This window comes from Pteropus vampyrus, unplaced genomic scaffold (assembly GCF_000151845.1).
Source record: "Pteropus vampyrus isolate Shadow unplaced genomic scaffold, Pvam_2.0 Scaffold580, whole genome shotgun sequence".
Taxonomy (NCBI): domain Eukaryota; kingdom Metazoa; phylum Chordata; class Mammalia; order Chiroptera; family Pteropodidae; genus Pteropus; species Pteropus vampyrus.
Window position 1 is genome coordinate 127,536 of NW_011889361.1, and position 6,076 is coordinate 133,611.

Genomic DNA, 6,076 nt, shown 5'->3' on the forward strand with positions numbered 1-6,076 from the left:
TGCAACATTTGACTAAGTTTGTCATTCCCTTCTTCTTGAAACATTTCAAACTTGGATTCAAACACCATTTTTATTGGCATTCTCCTCCCCTATATCATCTCAGTCTCCATCTCTTTTTCATGGTCTCCAAAGTCAGACTGTCTCAGGCCCTTAGTTCCTCTTTTTTATATTCAGTCAGACTCTAGACCATCTAATCGGAGAGTATCCTTAAGCTTTAAAGTACCTACAGATCACCTGGGGATCATGATAAAATGCCAAAACTGATCCAATAGTTCTGCGGTAGGGCCCGAGATTATGCATTTATAACAAGCTCTCAGATGAGGTTAGTGCTGCAGCAGCAAGATCTAGCTCACTATCACGGTGCAAACACTATCAACATTTAGATGACTTATATTTCTCTCTTCACTCTGGACCTCTCTCCTGAACTCTGTCTCATATATTCAACAGTTCGTTTGATATTCTACTTGGCTGTTTCGAGCTTAACATATCTAAGTGTCCTGAATCCTGAGCATGTATTCAGTCTTGCCTCTGCATCCCAACCAGCTTCTCCTTTTGTCTTTCCAATCTCAATAAATAACAATTTCATCCTTAAAACTTCTCAGATCAAAACCTTTAGCATCATCCTTGGATCTCCTTCTCTTCCACCCTATATTCAACTCATTATCAAATTTTGTTGCTTCTATCTGTAAGATACATGCAGAATCCAACCATATCCCAACTACACCACATTGGTCTGAGCCACTGTGGTCTCTCACTAGGACTGTTGCAATAGAGTCCTAACTGGTCTCCTAACTGCTTTTACACTCCTTTTCAGTCTAGTCTCAACACAGCATAATGACCCTGCTAGAATATAACTCCAATTACTTCTCACTTAAAATACTACAATAGTTTCTCTTATCACTTAGAGCAAAAGTCAGTATTCTTACAGAGGACTATATCATCTGCCCATCTCCCGCCCCACCCACTGTGATTCTATTTCCTTCTCTAATCTAAATGCAGCATATCCTCACTGTTCCTCTAACATATCAAGCATGATTCTGCCTTTGCTTTTGCTCTTGCATTACTTTCAAGTACTCTTCGAAATGCCCACTTGGCTTTCTTCCTCATTTCATGCAGGTCTCTGCTCAATTGTCACCTTACTATGAGGACTTTTCTGACTATGCTATGTAAAATGACCCCTCTAAATCTCTGCCTTATTTTTCTCCTTAATTACTATCTGTCATATTAATAGTTTAATCATTTATTTGTTTTTCTGTCCCCACCACTAGAAGGTAAGCCCCATGAGACTGAAGACTTTGCCTTTTTTGTTCACTGTTGTATTCCAGCACCTAGAACACACAGATGCACTCAATAAGGTGTTGAACATTTCATTAAGGATTCTCACTTGATGTTACCATCACTTTTTAAATACGTGCCTCTATATTAGCCTCAGGTGCCAGGCACCACTTGACTGTTCTTGTCCTCAGTTGATAAGCTTCACTCTCTCTGGTCAAACTGCTGCTGTGCTCCACTGGTTTTCTGAGCATCAGAGCTCTTTCAGCCCAATCTGTAAGGTCGATGGTCCTCAGCTGGCTGCACAGTAGAATCACTTAGGAAGCCTTATAAGCTAACAATAACCTAACCTCATTCTCCCAAGATTCTTCTTTAACTGGCTCGAGATGGGGCCTTGTTTCAGTGGTTTTCTTAAGTTCTGCAGATTTTCCTAATGTTCATCCAAGTTTCACAATTACTGCTCTGATGATTATTACTATATTAGTTCAGGGCTGTTACAAAAAAATACCACCAACTAGGTGGTTTAAACAACAGACATTTACTTTTTACATTTCAGGAGGCTGGAAGTCTAAGATCAAGGTGCTGGCAGATCTGGTGTCTGGAGAGAGCTGTCTTCTTTCTGTAACCTCACAAAAATGGGCCAGAGAGCACACTGGGAATCTCTTTTATAAGGGCACTAATTCCACTCAGGAAGGCCCCATCCTAATCACCTAATCACCTCTTAAAGGCTCCATCTTTTAATACTGTCACATTGGCATGAAGGTTTCAGCATACAAATTTTCTTTTGGAGTGCGGGGGGGCGGGGGCGGTGCAAACGTTCTGTCCATAGCAATCATGGTGACCTCAAATGTATAGTCTAGGTCTGTGAGTTTTTTAAACTTTAATGTGAATGAGAAGCACTTGGAGGGTTTGTTAAATGGATACATGGGCAAATCCTTAGTAATTCTAATTTGGTTGGTTGGAGGTGAGGAGCATGAGTTTTTATTTCTAACAAGCTCATAGGTAGTACATGATGCTGGGGCCCTAGGACCACACTCTGAGAATCAGTGGTGTAGTTTTTTTCAGGTTGATTAATATCTCTGTGGAGGAATCTTGCAATATCTTTCCAGAGACTGGGCTTAGGAGCTCTAAATGGGATAGCACTTCCTGCAATCCTGGGTATACTCTCCAGCAACAGATCCAGCAACAGAGGCCCTTTCATTCTCCCTCTTCTCAGAATAAATCCCCTCTCCAACAGTGAGGACACAGCTAATTTTCCTTTTTTTTTGGAAAGCTTGACTCTGAATTGTTCACCAATTTAGTATTTATTTGAAGTATTTATATAAGTATTTATTGAACTCCTATTATGCACAAGGTACCATGCTGACAATGCAGAAAATAACAATGTGTTCTTGCCAAAGCAAATTTAACTACCTGTCCCAAAATGTTTTTATAAATTTCTCCCAAGGATCATCAACCACCCCGTGGGATTATTCCAGAGTTCTCCCAACAGGAATGTAGATTAGGCCTCAAAGGGAAGCTGGGTATTCTCTCATAGACTCTTACAGCTACTGAACAATTTGTCCATGAGCTCTTCCTTTAAGAGACAAAAAGTAGGTAGTCTTCCATAAGCACACCCTAAAAGATGGCAGGTAGAAGCAATGTTGACATGCAAATATTTTCCAGCCAATGGTAAAGATCTCTGATGCCCTTTCCTGCCGAATGTGTTAGGCCAACCTTCCCAAATACACAAAATGTAAGTGGCACAAGGAAATGTAGGATTGCATAGCCAAATAAACTGAGAAACATTCCATATGACATTCTACTCTTAGTCAAAAATACATCTTCGCATATTAAAGGCTCTGAGATGTCCTGCAGTAGCCTATGGCATCCAATTAAACAGACTGAGAAACTACTGATACAGGTCAATCCAAGCCTTTTACATCTATTACACCTTTATAGACTCTTGGCTCTATTAGACAGAATTGCTTGGACATTAGCAAAGGCTATTAGAAATCGAGGACAGAGCCGCAAGCCTAAATCTGGGTAGTATCTCAGCTTTAAAATCCTGTGGTGAGAGTTTTACTTTTCTGAGGAGATTTTCTGTAGCTTGAGACTCAAGGGAGGGTAGAGCAGGGCTTGTAGGCTCTAAAGAGGAAAGCACAACTAGGAAGTGGTTCTCTGATCCCTGTGAGGTAAACTGTCAGATGACTTCTCTCTGATTAGAAGTGAGTCTAAACTTTCCAATGGCTCAAAATCCAGAAGTGAGATATGATTTCTAGAAAGACCTATAACCTCTCTGAGCCTCATAGTTCTTAGAACCTCCTTCACAGCGACTGTATGAGGAACAAAATGAGAATTATATACCAAAAGCACCTGGCCCACAGTCAGTGGGAGAAAAAAAGAGTTTATTCAAAGAATCACATGGGAAGCGAGTCACCCAGGAGGTGAAAAGTCAGAAAAACTGAAAACCACAGGACTTGGTAAAAGATGGACAACTTCCAGAACAGCAGCGAGGCACTCTGTGGACTGACTCCCAGGTGAAGCCACCATTACTGGTAAACCTTATTAAGCAACCATTAAACTCTCTGGAAATTGTCCTAATGGCATATAGCAATGAAGAAACATCCATTCAGGAAAATATAATAAATCTTAATAAGAACAGCAGAAGTCCTCTAGCTTTAAAAGGTGCTAAAAATCATTTAAGTCACAACCTGCTCCCTATTTCCTTCCCTACCTCTACTGCATAGGGGTTATGGCCAGAAAGTTGGGGTTCCCTCTTTCCCCATTTCACAGTCTAAGACACAGTATCTCCCTTCAGGGCCTGGGCGACAGAGCTTCTCACTCCCTCGTCCTGTAGCTCGGTGTTGCAGAGGTTAAATTTCAGATGAATGAAATGTAAGAGGCTCCCTTCCTCCACTCAGTCCCTGTTTAAGGGCAGAGGATCATCCCAGGGGTTGCAGGCTAATATCGGGGCCTCAATTGCCTTACCCAGCTCATCCATAGGGTGGAAACTCTGTACCAAGAAAGGTGAGCTTAGAAGACCAGAGTCTACTACCCCACCCAGCATCTTGCTACTCTAGTGACCAAATTTTGGTCTTCAAATACCATTTGAACCAGGAACCAGGGCTCCTTGAAGAATTGGTTAATTCTGTGTCTGCAAGTAAGCTAAGAATATGTACAAGTAAACTCAGAATATTTCGTCATACCCAAATGCAAGGAAACCATCAATACCTGTTAAGGTGTTTTAATGGGCTCAGAAGCCAACTAGAGGAAGCCTTTGGGTTTATAAGAAATATGCCAGTTTATATGAAATATGGAGGTCAGAAACTATTAAATAACACCATGGAGACAGAAATAGCAAAATGCAAACTGTGGGAAACTGCAAAGGATAAACAACCAAGTTTCTTCAGTCAGTAAATTTCATGAAAAAAAAAAGAAAGAAAAAGAAAAAAAATGGAAGGAGAATATATAAAGGGACTTAAGAGAGATATAAACCAATTGCAATAGGTGAAACTTAATTGAATCTTAATTCAAGCACATATAGGTATTCCTTTTTTGTACTGGTCAGATATAAATGAATTTCTGTTACCATGGTTTAGCTAAATAATACCAATCCCTCAGCAACATGATTCAAATTTCAGCTATCACAGTATATTAACTGTGAATAATTATATAAAGTGCAAATATCGCAACTAGCTCTTTAGTCCACAAATCACTATAGATATAACAATTTGCATCATGCTCAGTGATAAATCTGTCACTTCTTTCAAAGTCTGTTGCTGACCAGTCACTGAGCAACTGTTATCCAGTACACTCACAAGCAACAAAGTGTGGAGAGTGCGTGGTTGTGTTGACTCCTTGTCTCTCAATGATAAACCCACATGGCATTTCATAAAAATAGAGAATCAAAAGAGGGAATTGGCCAACAAAAATGAAAATGCAGCAAAGAAACAAAAAGTGACAAAGCTGGAAGTGAAATTCAAAGTGAATGTAAAAGGAGTTATAGAAGAAGTAGCTATCTACTTGACTCCGTGGCCATTCAAGAGACTAGATACGCAGCCAGAGGAACTTAGCGAAGGCGAACTTAGTGATATAAATGAGGAAAGTGGTTGTGACAAAAAGACAACGATGTCCCAGAAGAAGTGACATCAGCAAAAATCTTTACATTGAACAAACTATTTTCCAAGAATTTTTTATGACATTGGAGGCAAAAGGATAAAATGTTGGAAGCTGATAAAAATTTAGGAGTATGAAAACTTGCCAATACATAGAAAAGATGCTCTCTTCATACTGTAAATTACACAACCAAAAAGGACAAGTATTGTTCAAACTATTCTGTTTAAAAAAATGTATTTATTTTAATTAGTTTCAAGTATACAGTACATTGGTTAAACATCTAGACAGTTTGTAAAACGATCCTTCCAAATGCTCCCTCCCTCCCCTACCCTTCACCTAGACAAAGTATTAATGCTAACTGCATTCCCTATGCCATGCTCCCCATCCCTGTGACCATCCATCAGCTACTGATTTGTACTTCTTTAATCCTTCATTCCATTCTCCCACCCCCAAACCCCTTTCCCCTTGGTCCATCACCAATTTGTCTATTATATTTGTGAGTCTGTTTTTGATTAGTTTGTTCCTTCTCTTCCTTAGATTCTGCACATAAGTGAAATCATATAGTGTTTAGCTTTCTTTGTCTGACCTAAATACCTGCTAGGTCCATCAAAGCAATATCTTTTTCTATCCCGTTCTTTTTAGTCTGTGTGTGTCTTTTAATCTAAAGTGAGTCTCTCATAGGCAGCATATGTAGAGGTCTTGTTTT